This window comes from Eptatretus burgeri, chromosome 7, assembly GCF_056783735.1.
Source record: "Eptatretus burgeri isolate ZD-2024b chromosome 7, Ebu_testis_v1, whole genome shotgun sequence".
Lineage (NCBI taxonomy): Eukaryota > Metazoa > Chordata > Myxini > Myxiniformes > Myxinidae > Eptatretus > Eptatretus burgeri.
This window is the reverse complement of record NC_140967.1, coordinates 17,419,290-17,443,744: the sequence shown is the minus strand read 5'-3', so window position 1 is coordinate 17,443,744 and position 24,455 is coordinate 17,419,290. Positions and strand designations below refer to the sequence as shown.

At 41.0% G+C, this 24,455-nt stretch overlaps 1 protein-coding gene across 1 annotated transcript in view; it reads left to right on the top strand.

Moving 5' to 3' along the window:
* Nucleotides 1-24,455, top strand: part of LOC147022743 (uncharacterized) — a 684,736-nt gene that overhangs the window by 23,346 nt on the left and 636,935 nt on the right. Inside the window, exon 2 of the mRNA XM_085887534.1 lies at nucleotides 2,281-2,656. The gene's annotated coding sequence lies outside the window, so the exon portion shown is untranslated. The remainder of the gene's footprint in view (nucleotides 1-2,280; nucleotides 2,657-24,455) is intronic.

The window sequence follows — 24,455 nt, the reverse complement described above, 5'->3', positions numbered from 1 at the left end:
TAATCAAATCTGTTTCTGGTGTATGTTCCCCCTCCATCCCCTCCCTTAATTCAAATGGCCGCACTATTGATACTGCACATGAAAAGACTGAATGCCTAAACTCAGTGTTTGCTTCGAAACATTGTGTCCGAAACCCATTACTTTCTGGACCCACATCACCCAACTGTCCCTGGACTCTGTATCCTTTTCTCCTGACAAAGTGAAGAGCTTGCTGTCAAACCTCGACTCAGATCCTGCAAACGGTCCAGATGGCATCAGCCCACGTCTCCTAAAAACCTGCTTCTCTGTTCTTGCTCACTCTCTGTTCTATCAACCTCTCATTTGCTCACCGTCATTTGCCATCTGCTTGGAAATCAGCAAACATTACCGCTCTGCATAAAACGAGGTGCAAAAACAGATCCCTGCAACTTCAGACCAATCAGCCATCTCCCAATCATCAGGAAGGTGCCGGAATCCATCATCGCTTCAGACATTAAATCCTTCCTCTTCTCCAATGGCTTGATTTCCGATGATCAATTTGGTTTCAGATCAGGTCACTCTTCCCTGGATATGCTGCTTCTGCTCTCCTAACAATGGATGGAAATCCTCAATGCCGGACATGAAATCAGAGCCATATGCCTAGACATATGACACGGTCTTTTGACACGGTCTGGCACCCTGCCCTGCTCACCAAACTCACCAACCATACCTATGGTATCCAAGGCCATCTCCACTCATGGCTCACAGACTTCTTCTCTTGTCGCAGTCAACGTGTGGCCCTTAATGGAGTTATTTCATCCCCTCTTCCTGTCCAGGCTGGAGTTCCTCAAGGTAGCATTCTGGAGCCTGTTCTTTTTCTGGTTTTCATCAATAATCCCTCTGACTCTCTGGAAAATCCTCTTTATCTCTTTGATGACCCCACCCTCTGCTGTACCATCTGTCATCCCTCAGACCGGCAAGCAGCAGCTTCTTCGCTCTCTGCTTATCTTGATACAATTACAAACTGGTCCAACACGTGGAACATATCTTTCAATCCTGACAAATCTCACACTCTCACAATGTCTCTTTGAAAGGACCGTTTAGCCACATGGGAGAGCCACATTTCCAACCTGGCCTCCAAAGCCAGTCGCCGACTGGGCATCTTCCGTCGTGCAAAGTCCTTCCTCGGCCCACTCCTGACCCACTCCTGAACTCCTGACCACATACAAAGCTTTCCTCTGCAGCCTGATGGAGTACTGCTCTCCCCTCTGTGCTGGTGCTCCAGCCTTTCCCCTTTCTCGGCTTCACGCTGTGGAAACCAAGGCAATTAGGACCATTGGTATCTCCTGTGATGAGGCTGAGTCTTTGGGTCTCTCACTTTCTCACCGTAGGCAAGTTGGTGGTCTTTCCGTTTTATACTTCTCCTTTCCGGTCTCGCGCCCCCCCGCCCCCTGCTCTGTCTGCAACTTCCAACCTGTTTCCCCCATATTTCCGCAGGGCGCTCAGGTCCGTCAGCAATCCCTTTCTGGTAAAACTACAAAAATCACTAATGACTGTTCACCTTCACTCTTTCATTTCTCTTTTTTCTCGCCTTTGGAATAAACCTCCACACTCTCTTCAATCCCATTCTTTCCTCCAGGTCTTCAAAACAGCTGTTCACCACCACCTCTTATCTTCCTCCATCCAAAACCACGATCTTTTCTACCCCCGTGAATCCACCCCAAACCCACCTCCTTCAAATTCTCTGCCTTCCTTCCTGGAAGTTCCCTGTTGTGTTAGGTCCTGTAAGTCCCTGTAATGTCCATCCAGTATACCCCGTGTTCCCCGCCCCATCCCTCTCCCTTCCACAGATCTCCAAATGTCCTTGTTCCACACTGTTTTGTCCTTCCATCTCCCGCCCCTCTTGTCTCCTGCCCCCCTTCTGTGCATTGTTTGTTATCTCTCAAACGAGCCGAGGCAATGTTTTCCAAAAAAAAGATGGTTTAAACGTTTGACATTCTTTGTAACTTCTAACCTTATAAGTTCCATCTGAATTTCAGGAAATTTATTGAAATTGCAAGTTTTTGTCTGGAATCCTAAACGATCAGTTTCTTTTTAAAAGTTGCAGTTGTGGGGAAAGATGCTCATTAAAATGCTGTATAAGAGCCCATCCACATAATATAAGTATGCAAAATGCTGGTATTTGACTCCTATTTTGTCCTTATAGCCCCTCTCCTCCTCGAACCAGCCTCCAGACTTTTATTTGTTTTCCTTATCTTTTAACTATCTTGTTCATTTCGTCGGGCCCGATCGGACTGACTATTATTATCAATTTGTATGCAGTATCTGGCTGCCGGTTGCATTATTGCTGGGAGCGTGGCTGTGCCGCTGATGCAGTGTCCCCCGTTTCCAGTAAGCTGGTACTCATTTTGCCGACTTCGGAATGATAACAGGTTGAGTCAACCCACCTGGTGTTAATTAATGGAGAACAGGAACTCAATCTCAAGGTAATAAGGCAGCCACCTTCACCGTTAAACCAACACCAGGCTTATTGGACTGATTCAGTGTGTTTGATATTTCTTCGAACAGGAATAAACATTTATTGGTATTCGTCGGTTGGTGTGGATGCCCCTCACAATGCGACTGGATGAACTTGCTACAACTGAGTCAATCTATTCGGAGAGCAAAACTAACTCGGGCATTCTTCCAGAAGCAATTGGTGAGTGTCTGAAGTATTTACAGTCAAATACAACAAATACATGGTGGGTATCTTACTTGAGTGAGTCAATGATACCGGCAAGTAAACAAGCACACCTTTTAATTTTAAGATCCACAAACACGTGAAACATAAGTATTTCGTTCAATGCACTGCTATTTTTGAGACACCTTGTGTAATATATGCAGTACTGTACACACACACACACACACACACACATACATATATATATATATATATATATATATATATATATATATATACACATATATACATACATACATACATACATACATACATACACACATCGGTAAATGTACAGTAGGTGATAATTTTATTAAACTGAATCCTATTATGTACTTAATAGATGAACTCATGTCATAAAACGTACTTGAAAGACGTACTCACATCTTGCTGAGAAGGTGAAGTTTGGACTGTTCATGCGTGCCCCCCAAATTCTCCCCTGCCCCACATCCTTATGCTGAGGAGAGAGTGGACTTTTCCGCATCCTTGTACTGATTAGAATTAGCATCAAGCAAACAAACTCGGACATAGATGTATTTGTGACACACATCTAGCTATATATATATATATATATATATATATATATATATATATATATATATATATATATATATATATATATATATATATATATATATTGGGGTGGTCACTAGACTACCGTTATTCTCAGGTTTTCCGTCTGTTCGTTTGTATGTAATGGACAGCTCTGGAAGCCAGAGGATCAACCGATTTTGATGAAACTTGACTGGTAGGTTCATACCAGGATCTAGTTGTATGCTTTAGAGCACCGTTGCTATGGACACCACTTTTGCCTAGCAATGGGACTTTGAAATTTTTCAAAAAATCCGAAAAATATTGATATATATTTTTTTCGAAAATCGTCTTCTGCGCTTTTATGCACACTATAATCAATCTCTTTGTCAAAAAATTTCAGCCCGATCCGTCAAAAACGGTATAACTAGAATGCAATTATATAGCGACCACCCATGTCGCCTACTGGCTTGTATGTATATTTTCATATATATATGTATATGTATATGTATATGTATATATATATATATATATATATATTATATTGTGACGTCCACGGGACTTGAACAGTCCCGCCAACGTAGAATGAGCCGAAACGATGGAGGCGATTTATTTGTTTATAACCCAAACATGGCGGTTCTAATCGCTCTACCGCAAACGGGACGAGGAAGGTGGCACGAGTCACTTTTCACTGAGTTGATGATGTTTATTTGTTTTTATTATTATCAGAAATAACAAGACTCGGCAAGAAGAGGGATCCGGGGCGATTCGACGGGATGGTGTGGGATCGGGCGTGGGGAAAAACACAGACAATTCCAATGAATATACAGATCTCAATCCCTCTAAGGCGCCAAGCGCGCACACACACACACACACACACACACACACACACACACACACACACACACACACACACACACACACACACACACACACACACACACACACACACACACACACACACACACACACACACACACAAAACGTAGCTATTTCTGGTGGTCAGGCTGGACCGTGGTGTGGACGCAACTGTCCCTGGATCGGCGTCGGATGAGCTGGCCTTGCTCTCGTCAGGGGGGCAGGAGAAATCGTGGTGCTGTCGACCTCCTGGTCTTGGCCCAAGTCCGCTCACAGCCGCCAGGGAACCAGTTCTGGCGCCAAGTTGCGAGCAGGAGAGGGAGGCAGGTCCGCCCGCCGTCCGACCCCGTACTCCGAGTCAGCAGAACCCCAGAGCCAACCAAAGCGAGGCACGAGGCTCGGCAAGGCTCCCAGACACGATCAAGAACACGATCGATTCAGCACAACAACCAGGACGCTCTCTGCCGCCACAGCTTCCACACCAAAAAAACACGATTGTTCTGGTTGTAATCTTCTTCTTCTTCTTCCTTTTCGACCCCGAACAGAACCTTTTTATCCTTCTGTCCTCGTCACTTCAATCGAGCCGTTTATTGGCCCACCACCATCGCCTTCCGCCAATCATGATCACGGGGCGGAGCCATCCGCTGCACTGTCCTGTGACGTCACGGCCAGTCTCCAGAGAATACCAAAAAGGGGTTTACGCAGACACACTTACCCTATCCCGTGCCCCTATCTAATTACGTGACAATTATCATTCCCCCCTTGAAGAACTGAACATTTACTAGACAACTTATCACCACTGAATTGCTACTTATTACATCGAGATCCTGGTAAACTCGAACAGCATGGCATACCTAATTAAACATCCTAATTACCCTTTGTGTGCATACCCCCCCTCAAACGTAACAATATATATATATATATATATATATATATATATATATATATATATATATATATATATATATATATATATATATATATGCAAATATTGCGGTTTGCTGAGGGGAATATTGAAGAGGGAGAGAGGGAGAGAGGAGAGAGGAGGGTGGGGGAGGTGAGAGAGGGGTGTTGGGAGAGGGTGGCGTGGGTGAGAGAGGGGATAGTGAGAGGAGAGGTGGGATGATTCCAGCGTATGTGAAGTCTAGTTTAACGTCCATCCAAAAGACGGCACATACATTAATGAATCACCCTGCCTGTGAAACAAGTTATAGTTATAGTTATAGCAGCGTCGTGATTCAAATCCAGGTTAGACAGCTTAGAGTGAGCATATGTACCCTCAGCTCTCATGTCATGATGTGGCAATTCATTGCTTTGGAACAACTGAAAACATTTTTTACTCATTGCAATCATCAATTTATTTTGCCTTCCTAACACCGGAGATGAACCACACCGCAGTATTGCCATTGAGGCTTGAAGAGTGCTCGTCAAGAGGCTTCACCACTCGAGAAAGCCCTCTCACAATATGGTTGAAGAAACTTTTAAAAACAAAACATTTGATTGTTTTTAGATCCTCGTGGAGGATCTCTAAGTCTTAATCACGTTGTTGTTCTTCATCTTCTTCTTGTGGACTTTTTTGTTTCACAGCCTTCGGTTTTCATCGAAACTTCCTGAAGCTTGGCATATACATGTAAAAATTCCCTGCGCAGACAGTAACCATCTCTGATTTTGAAAATTCCTCCGAGAAAAAAAAGTTATGACGTCAAAATATCTCCGCTAATGGAAATCGCCTAAAAAATTATCTCCAAAACTAGGCAAGCTTTTTGAATTCTGTTTGTGGGAATCGAACAGGGCATTAACAGAGATGAATTACCACACATATGATACATCACTATGACGTCATATCAATTTTTATGACGTTATTCCTATTTTTTGACATTTTTTGTTTCACAACCCAGAGTTTTCATCGGATCTTCGTGAAACTTGCCATGTATATGCAGAAAGCCCACGCGCAGGCAGTAACCATCTCCGATTTTGGAAAGTCTTCCGAGAAAAAAAAAGTTGATGTCATAATATCGCCGCTAATGGAAATCACCGATACTATTATCTCCGAAACTAGGCAAGCTGTTTGAATTTTGTTTGCGGGAATGAAGCCGTGCATTAGCACAGATAATTTATCGGAAACTTGATACATCACAATGACGTCGTATTCGTTTTTATGACGTTATCATTAAGAGTACGAGGATCTTAGCTCATTTGAGCTTGTTTAATATGTATCTCTCTATGCCTAAGTGATGGGTCGTATTATGAAAGAATATCATTCTAAAAGGGGAAACGTCGTGTAAAATAAGATTGCACATTTTCAGCGAACCAGTCACCGCTCAACGCACCGCATGACAATGCAGGGACAAACATTGGCGAGTGGGCCCTGAACTTTGTTCAAGTCGATCGATATATTCAGTGACAGTGTGAATATTGTAGTGTGCTCACCAAGTGGCTTAAGCACTCAAAGAAGCACTCCAATGACACGGTTGATAAGGAACGGCAGGCTTGGCAAGTAATTATCGATCGCTAATCGGTCATATAAATACCATGCACCCGGAATGTCAGGCAATGTCCGAATTGGATCAATTAACACTTTTATGTTATCAGTCAGAACTACTGCTGAAGTCAATAAAGAAGTTAAAATTTTGTAATTCGGCTGAGATTACGAGATTCTCAAGGTTATGGCATGTGTGGAAATGAAATAAAGCAACGAATGCTGACATCTCAAGGTGTTTAGAAGCATTGCAATGTATCTAGCGATGTGTATATATATAATTATGAGGCATTTGATGATATGAGTGAGGAAAGTGGAAAAAAACGTTATCATTATGAAACAATTATGGCCTGTTCCAAGTCAAGGCATTGTTGAGTCGGCCCCCTCAAAAAAGGCAAATTAAGACCCCAGTGAGGTGACCAAATGTGAGCCTTGATGAAGGATAATTAAATAAGGCTGTTAATCATCTTCAAAAGGGGGTGTTTAAATTCACTCAAACACCCCCATTTTCACTCATTTACGACCTTGGAGTTCCCTTAGTATGCATGCAAAGTTTTGGGCCACTGGGTTTCATGGTTTTGGAGTTATGGAGGAGACAGAGGGACAGACTGACTGATGAACTGACACACACTGAGATTTGGTCCACTCATGCATAAATGCACCATTGCTACTCCAACGTAAAACAGAGGAAACTTATTAAAAACATGTTACCCAGTTTGGCTATACATTGTTGCATCAAATTTGTGCTCACTCCTACCCCACACTCCCATATTTTTTACTTTGTTTCATGCCATTTCAAATTATGTTTGTTCATCTCCCCCCAAAGGGGATGTGAGACTATTGTTGTGTGTGTGTGTGTGTGTGTGTGTGTGTGTGTGTGTGTGTGTGTGTGTGTGTGTGTGTGTGTGTGTGTGTGTGTGTGTGTGTGTGTAAGTGTGTACACGTCTATATATTTTCGCTTTAAAAATGTTTTTCTCTGCAACTACTTCTCTGATCGATGCAAAACTTTAAACGTAGGAGGGACTCCCCATGGACAATATTTTATTGATAACTCTGATGTCATTGATCACATGATGTGGCAGCCTTATTGGATTAAAGGAAAACAATTGGACACCTTTTTCTCTGAAACCGCTCAACAAAAAAAGAGTTGAAACTTAGCAACTGTCATCAACTCCCCATGGGATATATAGAGTGATAATGATGACATCATCGGTGAAGTGGTATTCCAGCCATAATTTATTGAATTGAGATATTTATCTGAAACTTCATATATCTGATCTATTGTCTGACGTGAGTGAAGAATTAAATTGATGACGTTCATAACGAATGCCAAGAAACTATGTGACGTAATAGGATGCATGAATGAGCTTATTTCATGATGCTTTAAAATCAAACTTAATATGTGGAGTCTTCACAAACTACTCCAAAGTCATAAAGATTTTAAAAATGTGAATAATTTTGATGAATAGAGAAAGTCAGATGATTCTCAGTTGCATAAGTATTCGAATGCTTTGTCGAATTAACCCTAAATCACTTCAGGAGCAAATTATTTGTTTGAAAGGTTACAAAATAAGTGTAATGTGTTTCACCTGTAAGTAATCAGTGGTTTAACTTAAAAATTAATCTCCCTCACTTATCAAAGTAGTTTTAAGGTGCAACTCACTTGGTCAACCACCAAGACAAACATGAAGACCAAGGAGCTTTTCAAAGAAGTCAGACAAAAAGTGGTGAAATCCAACAATAACTATTTGAAAGATCTGCAAGGCTCTATGTCCGAGATGGGTGTCAGTGTTCATCAATCAACAATATCCTGTTCCCTCACAAAGTTGGCCTCTCTGGACAGGTGGCAGAAAGAAGCCATTAGTGAAAAAGGCTCATTTAAAAGCTCCTATGGAGTTGTGAAAAAGCATCTGGATGATACTGCTGGCATGTGGGGAAAGGTTTTGTGGTCAGACGAGACAAAAAAATGAACTATTTCGTCTAAATTCAAAGCGTTACGTCTGATGCAAGCCCAACACTGCACATCACCCAGTCAACACCATCCCTGCTGCCAAGTATGGTGGTGGCAGCATCATGTTATGTTGCTGCTTTTCATCAGCAGGGACAGGCAAGCATGGCAGGCCAGAAGGGACATTGGACGATGCAAAGTAGAGGAGAATCCTTGATGAAAACCTGCTCAAGTCAACCATGAATTTGAAACTGGGAATGAGATTCATATTTCAGCAGGATAATGATCCAAAGCACAAAGTTAAAGCCACACTGGAGTGCCTGAATAAGGAGAAAATAAATGTTCTTGAGTGGTCCAGTCAAAGTCCTGCTTGAACCCAATTGAACATTTATGGTGAGACGTGAAGATTCCAGTCCATCGATGATCCCCATCAAACTTGGCAGAACGCGAGCAATTTTCATGTGAAGAATGGGTAAAGATTTCACCATCTCACTGTACAAAGCTGATAGAGACCTACCCAAAAATACTCACAGCAATCATTGCTGCAAAAGGTTCTTCCACTAAGTACTCACCTTTGGGGCTGAATACTTTCACAACCAGATAATTTTGATTTGTACCTGTTTTTTGCAAATATTCCTGACATGTAACCTCCTTCAACAATAACGGTGTTTAGTTTGATCTCTTCAGTTATGAATAAAGAAAAGTTCTTTTTGAAAAAGGTGTTTCTACATAATTCGTAATTCATCTAAATTTGGCATTATTGGTGGATGGTGAATAGTTCTGCAGGCCACACACACACGTACATGCACACGCTCACGCACATACATACACACATATATGTTCAGTTCATACATATATATATATATATATATATATATATATATATATATATATATATATATATATATATATATATATATATATATATATATATATACACACACTGATACATGGAAAGGGGCATGGGATCCATATATAGATGTGTCAACAGTATGGACCGTGTCATCGAGTAGGGTAGAATTACTCTTTTATTAGGTATCTGTCAGAGGTGGTAATTTTTATGGTAAAATTTGCACTGAGGAGGCATTGATTGTAAATCTTAGAGCAGAATAGGCTAAGGTTGTGTTGTGTAAAACAACTTGTTACAAGAGAGGCCAGGTAGAGGATTTGAGCATAAAAGCACATGGGAAAGTACTATGTGCTTTCAATAGGACACAATCATTAACTTTTGGGCCAGTGGACCGTAACCTATGATGGTAAAGTGAGCTGTGGAGCCCTGGATAGGGATGAAACACTCTTAATAGGGGCAGACCCTGAATATAGTGCCACCCACAAATACCAGCGGTCATTGATGGGAAGAGCACCATGCTGGAATGGCGGTCCCTGTGGGATAGAGGCTGTGTCCGTGCATGTGTGCAGCAGTTGAGTTTTGGATACCATAAAGGAGACGATATCCCCCTCTCTGCTTGGGCATCTCCCTTGTCTCCTGGCCTCCTTATCGCCATTTTCCCACCTGAACCACACTTTTGCCCTGTGCCACACCAACCTGCATAATTCTAGCCCAAGACCAACTTGTGCCTGCCTAAAGTTTTGTGAATCTGGTATTGTCGGTGCTATAGCGGGTTATTTATTTCCTTTGTACATAAGATCGAGTTTGCTCCCCTTTCATTTATTTTCTTGTGTCTTTTGACCGTGAGATTTATTCCATCTGTGTTGATCATCCTGTCCTTCCTTATCCGCTGTATTTATTTTCAAATAAATATCTATTTTAACATAAGAAACATCTTCTCGCTTTTTTGCCTTCACGCGTGATCCACCATGAGTTTCAGCTTTCATTTTGGCGATCCTTGGAGGATCGTAATAGTAACAGAACGCAGTAAATTGTAATTTCATTTTGGCATTCACAGGGTTTTCGGACTTTCGGCTCAGAGTACCCATGTTGGCTAGGTGCTTGGCATGACGATACGTATGTGTATATTGTTTTTTTTTAATTAAAATGTATTTATTTGGCTTGTAATTGCAGTAAAGTTGGTGTTGTAGCCCTTGAAGTTCTTTGCTGGCCTGATCTGCAGCCCTCTTATTAGCTTAAGCAGCCCACCACTGTTTTTGACATTTGAAAAGCATACCACCAAGAACCTTGCACCAATACGTGACTTTCAAAATGACATGTGAATGCTAAATGACATGTGAATGCTAAATGACATGTGAATGCATGCGCTGTGTGTGTTTGAACGGATTCAGTTTGGCTCACGGGGCATTTTTAACCTTTCATTTATCGTGCAAAATGTCGAATTCAAATTGGCTTTTAAACATAATTTTCAGAATTTGGACGATAGAGTGACATTTTCAAAATGGTTATCCATAATTGTTCTGTTCCTGAGTACAAATCGGACTCACAAGAATTGAGGATATACGAGAAATATCTGTGAATGAGAGGAGTCCGGTTTCCTGTTCATACAATTAACCAGCAGTTGCCATGGTTAACACACACACACACACACACACACACACACACACACACACACACACACACACACACACACACACACACACACACACACACACACACACACACACACACACACACACACACACACACGCTTCTATCGCCATTATATGCAAATATTGAGTGTAATTACCTCCGCCACCAAAGGTGGACAGAGAGTATGTTTTCACCCCTGTCTGTCTACGTCTGTCTGTCTGCTTGTTTGTCTGTCTGTGAAAAAGCTGTGGATGATTCTGACGAAATTTAGTGGACAAGTTGGGTGTGTGACAAGGACAAAATGATGAAACTTTGGTAAAGATCTGGATCCGGATACTAGAATATTTAAAGTCATTCTTCACCATTGTGAGATAGTGCCAAAAATGATATAAAGCACGATATCTCATAAAGTTATGAACCGAATCAGACAAAGGTTGGTGGACACGTTGGATGTGTTCCAAGGAAGAATTGATTCAGTTTTAGTGAAGATCTGAATACGGATCTGAATCCGAGAATTTTTAAGTGATTCTTCACCATTGAGAGATAGGGCCAAAAACGATATACTGCACAGCACGATATTTCAAAAGGTTGTGGACAAAACGAGAAGTGCCAAAACTTGGTGGACACGGTTGGGTGACAAGGACAAGCCGATTCGATTTTGGTTCAGGTCCGGATCCAGATCCAGCCTACCAGTGGATACAAAACGTAAACTATTCAGCCTGGCGGCAGTATGCGCTCTATCAAGTGCCGTTCTAGTTAGCCTGTTTCCCGTGGAGCAGGAGACGGTGTTTTCCAATCACGTGTGTCTGTCTGCGCTGTAACCTTTTTTACCATTTGAGTTTTTGTTGTCAAATTTTCAACAAAGTTTTACGATGAGAACACTGAGAATACAAATAAATAATTTGGTCAAAAGTCAGTATGACAGAAAATCTTCTGTTCATCGAATTTACCTGAAATTTTAATTATCATTTGAGCTTTTGTCATCACATTTTCAATAAAGCTTTATTTTGAGAATATGGAGAAGACAAATTAAGAATTTGGTCAAAAGGTCAAATGTACTGTTTTACGATGCAGGAGAAGAAGACGAAAAAGAAGTCCAAATGCAATGCGGACTGGCTTTGCATTTTCCGATGCGTTCTAGTTTCTCTTGTACCCCCCAGAACCAAACAAAAATAATCTTTATAATGGCCCATATCGCCCGCATTCCCACCCCCAACTCCCAAACATAATTAATAATAAATGTCATAATTTTAAACTTACCCTGTGTATCGACAAGCTCCAGATATGTCATTCCCATTAGTGTTAAAAAGCATGAAGGTTTGGATAGAATGCACAATCTATGAACCTTCTGCCTTTCACAGGCCCACATCGTTTCGAGTTTTTTTTTGCAATACGAACAGCAATATATCAACCTTTTTGGACGAGTTAATCAGGAGGTTCTCCAACTGTTTTGTTGTGCAGAGGCAAGCCCCTTTCTTGCAGGTATGCCTGCAAGAAGCCGAAGTCCTTTCGGCTTCTTTAAAAGTTACCTTAGTCGTTTCATCTTACAATCCTTATCTGGGAAGCATGAAATATGTCCAGGCTGCCCCGATGTACTTCGTTATTAGGGGTTTCTGCGCATGCACTCCGAGAAATCTGGGGTGGATTACATCATTTTGAAAGTACCGTATTGACTACCATGGATCTTGCCACTGTAGGAATAGCATGAGTGATTCATCTCCCATTACTTCTCCTGTGCCAGATGTTGCAAAAACTGCCTTTACAAGACTCCTCCTGCAGAACAACCTTTTTTTTTTTTTCCTCAATCTCCAAATTAAGACAATTCACAGGATCGCATTGCATTTCTCGAACCTTTCTGTTCGGCTGACATACCAGGCTGGAACTTTTCAGTAAGCTACATAATATCATATGGTTATTTTTACTTGTATGTGGAGGAGTTAATAATGCTCCATCTCAAAATTGCATTGAGCAAGGCTTTTTTTTCACCGACTGCTTTCAAAAACTTCAAAACAAGTGAATTGACATGAAACTCCGAGTTTATTTAATGTATTTTCTATTTTCTTTCATATACCTCTTGTGGAAAACAACATGCACCATTAAAGCTGCAAATATAGCTCTGTGAATTTGACATTCATTTCCGTGGAGGCCACCATTTTTGCAACTCGACTTTTTTTTATGGTTTAAACTCAAAAGTTATTTTGATAATTACTCTTCGAGGGATTCCACAATTCAGTTTTTTTTCTTCTTCTGTATCAAAGCTTGTACTCTGTACAATGGCAGCACATCGATATTTGTTCTAGCCAAAATTAGTAGGTCTGGGTTTGTAATCAAGTTTGACGTGTAAGATTTGCTGTTTGTTTTCTTTTTCAAGATGCTAGCATGATGCAAGTATTAGCGAAGATGCATTTTGTTAACTATGTATTCATAAAGATGAGATAAAGCTGATTTAAGAAGCTTCCGACTAAGTAAACTGCAGAAGCTACTGTAGTACAATTGTGGTGAGATTTTTTTTTTACCTTGGGTCCATTGTGTTGACATCAAAAGGAAGAAAGATAAGCCTGAAAGTGTGACACACTGACTAATCAGGAGAGCACCTTGTTGAACAAGCAACGCACTTTGTTTGTTGAACAAGTAGTGTAATAAAGGGCAGCCGGGTACATTTCTGTTCCAAACAGGTTGTCGGTTGAGCAATAGATGGAATCAACAGGATGTTGAATCATCGTGGGGAAGCAAGGAGAAGCTGATGCTTTGGTGTTAAACCTTCGTCTGAACAAATGATACCTACCAGAACACCAGCTTCTCCTTGCTTTACATGGCGGTTATACAACAGTTTGATCAACCTCCTGTTTATTCCATCTACTGCTCTACCTGTCCATCAATGCAGAATGACACTAGCCTTCAAGATCAAGACGAGTTTTCCATTATAGAGCAGTGAGTTGATTTGCGGTTGCATATTTGTGAGTTTTTTTTTCAAAAGTGCACCTGCCTCGAAAATCCCTCATGTATAGCAGCTCAGAGGTTGTGCTAACAAGGCTACTCTACAAGGTCAGCCCACATCTTTCTTGAATAGCTAGCAGTGTTAGCGGGCTGGTTTACAGGAAGGGGGAGAGCTGTCAGCATTGGGCTGAGTGCTGCTTGCTCAGCGCTCGGTGGATTGGCCTGTAACTCGACACTCCTGGTAAGTCGAGGCACAGGCACATCCATCAGCAGTTATACACATCCACACCAGCAACCCATCTCAGCTGTTCTGTGATGAGCCTGCGATTGTCTTGTGAGCTTCATAGCGGAGTCTCTCATTTGCTTTATATCTGGCCCATTAAACTTGCAACTTATCCACGCACATCGTATTAGTACAGGACAGAGTGCAGATTAACCTCTATCAGGGTAATTCTTTAATAATAGTTGATCATCATGCAAGAGTATTGTTAACATCAGCAGTAATTAAGTAATGAATCATGATACAGTATCTTGCTACCCATGATAAGTTAATTGTAACAATGAAAGTAAGGTGGGACTCACATTTGGGTGTATGTTATTCAGGCGTGCTTGTCCCATCTACTGTCTATCCAGAGAGTTGACGCAGACAAGTATATGCAACAGAAACACATATTTGCCCAGTGAATCATGGAGGTCATGTCAGAAGTCATCAGTTGATTAAAAGTTTTTATTTAATCAAAATGTAATATTTGATGGGGGTATCTTACTCTGTGGGAACCATGGTGATGAAAACAAACAAAACACAGTCAATCCTCACTCATGTTTCAGCGGTGAAAAAGCACTTCTCATAGTCAGGTATCTCAAGGGAATGATCTTTCATTTCCTGTGTCGTACATATACACCAGTGATGGGCAATGTTTTCACCTTCCGAGTTTGGTTTTATGAGTAGAGACAGCTTTGCGTGTGCTCTGTGGACTCTCCCCAGCTTGCCACTTGGAAATGTTGGATGCAGCTGTGCAGAGGTGTGCAGACAAGAGTGTGCTTTTATCGAAAGCAGCAACAGTGCGCAGAGGATGGAGGTGAACAGATCTGGCATATGTAGCTCATGTAAGAGGAGGCCTTTGTGCCCATAAGTGTGAAGTTTTCATCTGCTCTCAAAACCTCATGAGAGGGTTCTCAAAAGTAGAACACACAGAGTAAGAGTATAAGGACTTTAAAAGACCCAAAGAGATATCGCAAGCAGATGACTTGTTGTCTATAAGAGGCATTCGTACATGGGTGAACCTTCCGATTGGTAATATCGTGGCCAAACCATCGGATGTATATTGATAGCTTGGAAAGAAAATGCTCATTAGAAAAAGATCCTTTATCCCAGTTGTGAGAATTGTCCAGTGCAGTTGATACCTGCTTATTCTCCTTCATCATGTCAAGCTGATGTCGTTTTGAGTTCGACGGGAAACGAAAGCCAATGAGGGTGGCAGTTGAAAAGTAAGTACGTTTAGAGGCAATCAGCCAATCGCATCCACTTATCCCTTAGCCACAGCTTAATTCTCAAAAAACATTATGTCATTTCGTTCCACCGCTTGCTGACTGCACCCTCGCTGAGTCGATGCTGCGGATATTTTGTCAATTCTGCTTAAACTGTATGACATATTGGAAGCAAGTACAATCTCAAATGAGCTTTCATCCAAAGTTGACCCTCGTACGGATACTTTGTGAAATACTTTATAAGATTCGAGCTTGTAATTTTATCATCTCGCAGGCAATTTGCCAAAACGCCAATTTCGCTTATGTAACATGCTCGCTGACTTACAAGAGACGACGCACAAAAGCCATTCGCTGATTGGGTCCATTGGAAGAAATAAATGTCCTGCGAATTATGTTTTCATCGATTCTACATTTGTAGCTCAGCGCAACGATTCCAAGAAAAAAAAAAACTTGCACATCGGACAAGGCCATTTCTTTTGGGTACTTGCATTAACTTTCTGAAACATAACATCCACATTCATAACCGTTTCGTAAATGACGTACAAATAATCAAATTTCATCTCTGGGCAAGGATACCAGTGCAAGTGGTAGACACTTTTTGAAATGTAGGAGCTTTGAAATCTACAACCTAGATGCAGACTTGACAGATGGGTCTTTGTCCCTATCCGACGATAGCGTAGTCCGAGATGCAGCGTCCCTGCGGATATTGCACCAGTGCAGCACTTTCTTATCATCTCCACACAAGAGAAGAGACAGATGACCCAAGATCTCCGAGTTGAATAAACGACAAAACAAACCAGTCATAAACTTACTCTGTACCTACTCAGTCTCCGAATTAAACTTTTATTCCTTTCATACTAATTTTGATGCTTCACGGGGAATTCTGTTTTCCATTTGCTGGCATTGGAAGAGTCTTCTACGCAATGACGACGACGATTTCACCAACAGGCAATATGTAGGCTGTGACGACTTCGCTGTCCTTAATCAGAAAAGATGGACAAGCAAAAAGAAAAGAAATGACAAAACTGTGCCAGCAATAAATGAAGGGCAGACCATGCATGTCATAAGGCATCCTGTGCCACTGACGATGTGACCGATTAGAAAGGAATACATCAAGAGGCAAAAATGAGTTGCAGAATGAATGAGCAGCTAAGCAGAAGAATAAAGAAAGAGAAAAGGTTAAGGATAAAAGAACAAGAGGAAAAACAGGAGTAAGGAGAACAATGAGCTCATGAGATGGAGTTCAGCCCATAATCCATGGCAAGCAGTAAGGAGGTGATAGGGGTGGCAGCTTTCAATAATCTGCAGAAGTGGGATGATTCGAACAATTAAATTCTGTTCCAGAGTGAAATGTCACAAATGCTGGAATTCTACACCAGGCATATCATTGTTTCCCAGGTAGTAACACCACAGGCAGTGGACTCTGTTCAGGTTTTAACACATCCAATAAAATGTCAGATGTGGGTTTATTAAATCGAGGAAACCCTTTCACCACATCTTGAGTGAGTTCAAAATCCGTGTTGTCGAAATGTTGATTGTTACTTCATGAGATACGGATTTATGACATTTATGGTATAGCTGGTAGGTCCTTGACAAGTAGAATTCCCTTAGCCTGACAAAATTAATTGGCCAGTTGTTTGGCATTCCGATTAAACACACAAGCTCAGGATCCTAATATCACAGGTTTAAGTCCCATACACCATGTAGATGTGTTTATTGCTTAATAATGTATTTGTAATTCATATCATGTAAACTGATATCTAGGGGCTGGCAGGATAGCCTAGAGTTACGGACACTCACCTCTGAGGTGTCTGAGCTTGGGTTTGAATCTTGGCTCCACTCAAAACTCTCATCCTGGTGTTTCAGAAACAGGGAGAGTCACCGGTATGTGTGCCATCCATCAGATGGACGTTAAAATAGTGTGCCGTCTGCTGGCATTAGTTGGTGGAAGTTAAAGATCGCACAGTGTCCTTCGTGAAGAGTCGGCAAGGTATCGGCAGCACCCTGAGCAAATTACAAACTTCTGTCATAACTACTGCTGGGAAGGCAATGGCAAACCACCCAGTATGGCAAGTAGTTGAGTAGTTGAGTATCCTGTGTCAGAATGGAGACTTATCCAGGATTGCAAACTCCAGCCAATTAATACTGCCGAGGCACGTTTATGTGCCTAATGGTACATTGTGGAGAAACAAACACTGATGTCTCTCAAACTGGTGCAATTGTCGTACATGTGACATATGCTTAAGAACGAAAGCTCGAGCTTAGATCACTCTTTAAAAAAAGACAAAACAATCATACTGTACATGTGGGCATCACCCAATGGTTGGAGAATTTAGTTGGGAGATTAGTACTTCGTGCAAATTGCTTGTTGGCTACTTTGTTCCTGAACAATCGATATCCTTTATCACGGATATCTTTTTAACAATCTATAATGACAACTGCCTGAACATAATGATATATATATATATATATATATATATATATATATATATATATATATATATATATATATATATATATATATATATATATATATATATATATATATATATATAAGTATATATATATATATATATATATATATATATATATATATATATATATATATATATATATATATATATATGAAGCCTGGTGTTGGCGCAGTGGTTAGGGCAGTGGCTTGGGATCCAAGAGGTCCTGAGTTCAAGCCCTGTTGGGCCACTGAATTAATACACCAGGGGGTTGACTCAGCCTGTCATCCTTCCGAGGTCGGCGAAATGAGTACCAGTATACTGGGCCGGTGTATACCCCGGTTAAAATAGGTATACCATATCCCTGGGTCGTAAGAGGTGACCAGGGTTGCGTCAGGAAGGGCATCCGGCGTAAAACATGTGCCAAATCACTATGCGGATCATACGGATGATCCGCTGTGGCGACCCCGAACGGGAGCAGCTGAAAGAAGAAGAAGAAGATATATATTTATATATGTTTTTTTACATATATATTATATATGTTATCTCTCTCTCTCTCTCTCTCTCTCTCTCTCTGTAAATTTCCTTTCCAATCGTTTTGAGCTGGACTATGAGATAATTTCCAAGGCTTTAGTTTGAAAATAAACTACATTTCTGTTATATCATAGGTGAAGTAGTTTTATTTTATCCTCGTTCTATGTAATCATCTAATGTCTGGACAAGCTGAGCTGTGGTGCGTGTCATAATTCACAACTTTAATCTTGCAAACATTTCCCTTTCTTTCCAAAAGAAATTTTGCCTTTGCAAATACTTCCCTTGTTTTGCTGACTTTTAAAAATGTTTGAAGAACATTCCCACACAATCCCCCTCATCTTTTTTTTTTTTTTTTGCCATTCACTTACTTTCTCATTTACCAGCCAAAGGTTATCTTGGAAATCTCACAAAAAGCATTCTTATCCTCTCCAGATTTTCTTATCTGACTCCATGGTTCCAGAAGCTTATACAACATGCAACCTCAAACAAGTGCCTCGCTGTTCCAAGTTAACAGAATTCAAAAAGCTACCATTATGTCATTATTTCCTTCAAAAAAAGTAAGTCCATGTGACCATTGTACATCGCCTCTGTTAGGTTGGTGGTCCATGGTCATGTCCCATGGAGATCTCTTCTCTTCTTGGAGCTCCTATGAGGCAGGCTTGGGAGCAGTGCTGTTTTTCGACCAGATGCCAGGGCGATAAAAGTAATTCTTTAAACAGATTTTGTCGTTTTCAAGTGCCACGGTCTGAGTTGGAGAAGTTTATTAGCAACTGAAGGGTGAAAGCTGAGATTGTAATGGTGCATTTAAAAGGCATCGGAAGCTCAGGAAGTCCATTAGGATAAGACCAGATTCAGGGTTGACTGCTCTTATGTTCAATTTCGATAATTGCTGGAGAAGGAAGATTTATTCCTAAAATTGCCCTGATTGGTGAATATGCTTATTAATATCACAAAATAACAAGAAAAAGAGCAATCAGTGATTGCAGACCCTCGCCAGGACTTGGTTTTTTGTGGTGTTTGTGCAGTTTTATGTCTTGTAATTTGTGTGGTGTTTGTGCACTGGTGTGTTATGTAATTAATAAGAGACATAACTAGGACTACCACTTTATAACTGCTGGCAGTGATGACTGGGAACCAAGACGTCCCACTTTGATCGGACACTTGACCCTGACCCATGACATTTATTGTTATTCAATTTAATTCAGAATGGGATTAAAATAAATTCAATTCAAATGAAATGGAAGACCAAATAGGTACAGTCCTGCATTGGAGTAATGAGAAGGAATCCGAACAAGAAAGAAAAAGCAAAGATGAAGTCATCAGGAGGAACCTGGATAGGGTTCACATTTCAGCTTACTCCACTCCTCTCAAACCCATCCAGGCACAGCCAAGTGAGCCTTATTTGAAAAACAAAACAAACACCAGATCAAATAAATGAAATAATTCTGGCTGCCAGACCATGCATCCCATCAGGTTGAAATTTAAGCCTTATATTCCCCAGCACCGCTAAATGATAATTTTAAAGTTTCATGTTGATCGATGAAGCAGTTCAAAAGAAATAATAACTAAAAAAATTGCTCAATGTAATATGGCTGCCAGACCATGTGAGCTATCAATTATTTATGAACACCCTGGTATCGCCAAAGCTTGGGAAACGTGTGTGAAGTTTCCCCTCGATCCATCCAGCGGTTCTGGAGAAGAAGGTTTTTTTTTTTTTTAATAGGTTTTCAGGTAAATACAATATGGCTGCCAAACAATGTGACCAATAATGTCATAGGTGGAAACGCTCCTCATGGATAGGTGGTCATACCTGTAAAGTTTTGCCTTGATCTGTTCAGCCGTTTAAGAGAAGATTTTGAAAGGTTTCAAAAAAACCCAAAAAAATATTATGGCTGCTGAACCATGCGACTGATGACATCATCCTTTTTTTCTTTTTCTTTCTGTGAACCAATTTGTCCATCGATGACCCTCAGAAATTTTCACACTGATTGGTTATAGCATTCTATGTATGCAATTATGATGTCATAACGAAGATACCGATGACATCATAAAAAAATCACATTTATTCCCCATGTAGAGTACTCACCATGTGCCAAGTTTTAATGTTTTCCTTGGTGCGGTTTCAGACACAAAGGTCCAAAGTTTTTCCTTTTTTCCAACATGGGCACCACACCGCGTGACCCATGACGTCATAATTATTAAAACATTCAACATGAGTAGTTGCTCCAATAGTTAAAATACCTTCTCAATTCGCGAAGTGATTGCAGAGAAAAGCACTAAAGTTCTGTGCGGACAAACAAACAAACGGACATAAATGCAATACCCTCTCCTCCGATGAGGGTGATGAGAACAGCCACTCGGTAGAGTGCAAACCTCCGCCACACAATGCCTGATAAAGTAGAACATTTGGGGTCCAATACATTTTAGAAATATCATGCTGTATTTCGGTTTTGGCCCAATCTCTCAATGTTGAAGAATCACTTTTAAAACCAGGCGAACATATCAGGCCCAATACATTTTTGAAACGTCATGCCATATATCAGACAGATTAGCCCGATCTCCCAATGGTGAAGAATCGCTTAACAAATGATCAGAACCGGACTTGTATCTACACCAAAATTGAATCAATTCTTCCTTGTCACACACCCAAATTGTCCAGCAAGTTTCGTTCGAATCCGTCCACAACTTTTTGAGATATCGGGCTATTTATAGTTTTTGGCTCTATCTCTCAATGGTGAAGAACCACTTAAAAAACATTCTGGTATCCTTATTGGGATCTTCACCAAAATCTAATCAGTTCGTTCTTCTCACACACCCGACACACCCACCAAATTTCATTTGAATCCATCCTTAACTTTTTGAGATATCGTGCACACAAACAAACAAACAAACAGACAGGGGTAAAAACCATAATCTCCTTCCACCTTAGGTGACAGAGGTAAAAAAAAACAACATAACCCTGACAGTCTGGGATGGGAGATCAAAAAAAAAATAATAATAATAAGGAAAAGAAGTGTTTACCGAGGAACGAGGAAAGCAATACATCTTGATCTTAAGCAATACACCTGTAACCTGGTATTTCATGGGATGAATTCTGATGGGTTCAAGATCGTTTTTCGTGCATTCTGAAAGAACAGCCTCGGAGCCATTTCCAAGATGTGTAAGTGGGTAATTGCACTGGCTACACACTTGAGGCAGAGCACCGCAGGTACAGCACTTGACCCTTTGACCCCCGCACTACTTACCTGCACAATGCCATTGCAGTTGTGCAACTGCATGATGGATAGAAATGGTATAAATATCACTCTGGTGACGTCCCCCCCACCCCCCCCACATCCTCAGGGACAAAAGAAAATTTACTCCTCGCCATTAATTTCACTCTGGTCATGCATGTATTTAAAGGGGACGACTGGTAACTGCAATTTTTTTCACAGTGAAAATTATGATGGAATAATAGTTTTGACAATATTACATCAAGCCAAATATATTTCATGAAAACTATTACTTTACCAAACACAGAGACGGCTCATTCAGTTTTTGGCCACTGTCGACGTCATCAAGCACAATCACAATCTTTATCGTTACCTTTCTCATTAACAAGGTCAAAATCACACACACACACACACACACACACACACACACACACACACACACACACACACACACACACACACACACACACACACACACACACACACACACACACACACACACACACACACACACACACACACACACACACACACACACACACACACACACCATTGTCAGAAGTAATTACCTTGGGACCTGATAGGTCTCCATTCTACCTCCTGAACCCAAAACCACGTGTGGAGATAGCAGCCAACAACAGCAACTTGCACACATGCACAAGTACACACATATATGTGTGTGCACGCACGTACACACATGTACAGAGTGTGTGTTTGTACATATATACATATATATATATATATATATATATATATATATATATATATATTCAGTACCAATCAAAAGTTCGGACACACCTACTTATTCAAGGGTTTTTCTTTATTTTTACTGTTTTCCACATTGTGGAATAATCGTAAAGACATCAAAACTATGAAATAGCATAAATGGAGTTTGGAGTAACCAATAAAGTGTAAAACAAATCAAAATATATTTTATATATGAGATTCTTCAAAGTAGCCACCCTTTGCCTTGATAACAGCTTTGCACACTCTTGGCATTCTCTCAACCAGCTTCTTGACGGAGTCACCTGGAATGCTTTTCCATTAACCGGTGTGCCTTGTTAAAAGTTAATTTGTGGAATTTCTTTCCTTCTTAATGCGTTTGAGTTAATCAGTTGTGTTGTGGCAAGGTAGGGTTGGTATGCAGTGAATGGCCCTATTTGGAAAAAACCCATTATTTTGTCTGTCCTGTAGTCGTCCATATTATGGCAAGAACAACTCAACAAAGGAAAGAGAAACAACACTCCATCATTACTTTAAGACATGAAGGTCAGTCAATTCGGAAAATTTTAAGAACTTTGCAAATTTCTTCAAGTACAGTCGCAAAAACCATCAAGCGTTATGATGAAACTGGCTCTCATGAGGACCGCCACAGGAACGAAGACCCAGAGATACCTCCACTGCAGAGGATAAGTTTGTTGGAGTTACCATCCTCAGAAATCACCAATTGACTGCACCTCAGATTGCAGCCCAAGGAAACATTTCACAGAGTTCAAGTAACAGACACATCTCAACATTAACTGTTCAGAGGAGACTGCGTGAATCAGGCCTTCATGGTCGAATTGCTGCAAAGAAGCCACTACTGAAGGAGACCATAAGAAGAAGAGACTTTCTTGGGCCAAGAAACATGGGCAATGGACATTAGACCTGTGGAAATCTGTCCTTTGGTCTGATGAGTCCAAATTTGAGATTTTTGGTTCCAACTGCCGTGTCTTTGTGAGACACAGAGAAGGTGAACGGATGATCTCTGCATGTGTGCCTCGCACACTGAAGCATGGCGGAGGAGGTGTGATGGTTTGGGGATCCTTTGCAGGTGACACTGTCGGTGATTTATTTAGAATTCAAGGTACACTTAACTTGCATGGCTCCCACGGCATTCTGCAGTGATACGCCATCCCATCTGGTTTGCGCTTAGTGGGACCATCATTTGTTTTTCAGAAGGACAACAACTCAAAACACACCTCCAAGCTGTGTCAGGGCTATTTGACCAAGAAGGAGAGTGATGGAGTGCTGCAACAGATGACCTGGCCTCCACAATCACCTGATCTAAACCCAATTGAGATGGTTTGGGATGAATTGGGCCGCAGTGTGAAGGAAAAGCAGCTAACAAGTGCTCAGCATATGTGGGAACTCCTTCAAGACTGTTGGAAAAGCATTCCAGGTGACGATCTCATGAAGCCGGTTGAGAGAATGCCAAGAGTGTGCAAAGCTGTCATCAAGGCAACGGCTGGCGACTTTGAAGAATCTAAAATATATAATATATTTTTATTTGTTTTACACTTTTTTGGTCACGACATAATTCCACATGCGTTATTTCATCATTATGATGTCGTCACTATTATTCTGCAATGTAGAAAAGAGTAAAAACTAGAAGGGCACTCGGTAGAGCACATGCCTCCGCCACGCAATGCCTGATCCACGAGAACATATCTGGCCCAATACATTTTTGAAATATCATGCTATATATCGTTTTTGGCCCGATCTCTCAATGGTGAAGAATCACTTTAAAGATCATCAGGTCTGGATCCGGATTCGGATATTCACCAGAATTGAATCAATTCTTCCGTGTCACACACCCAACATGTCCACCAAGCTTTGTTTGAATATGCCTGGTGTTGGGTTAATGGTGAGGGTGGTGTGCTTTGGATCCTCGCGTCCTGAGTTCAAATCGCCTTCAGCTGTTGAATTAATACCAGGTCGGGTTAAGTCGGCTTGCCATCGTTCCGAGGTCATTAAAATGAGTGCCAGCTTGCTGGTATCCTGTGTCAGAGTGTTGTCCCGTTCAGGATTGTGCCCAATAGCCAAGGAGACTGCCTAAGCAGCACCAATGCTCTGCACATAGTATAGTCCCAATCT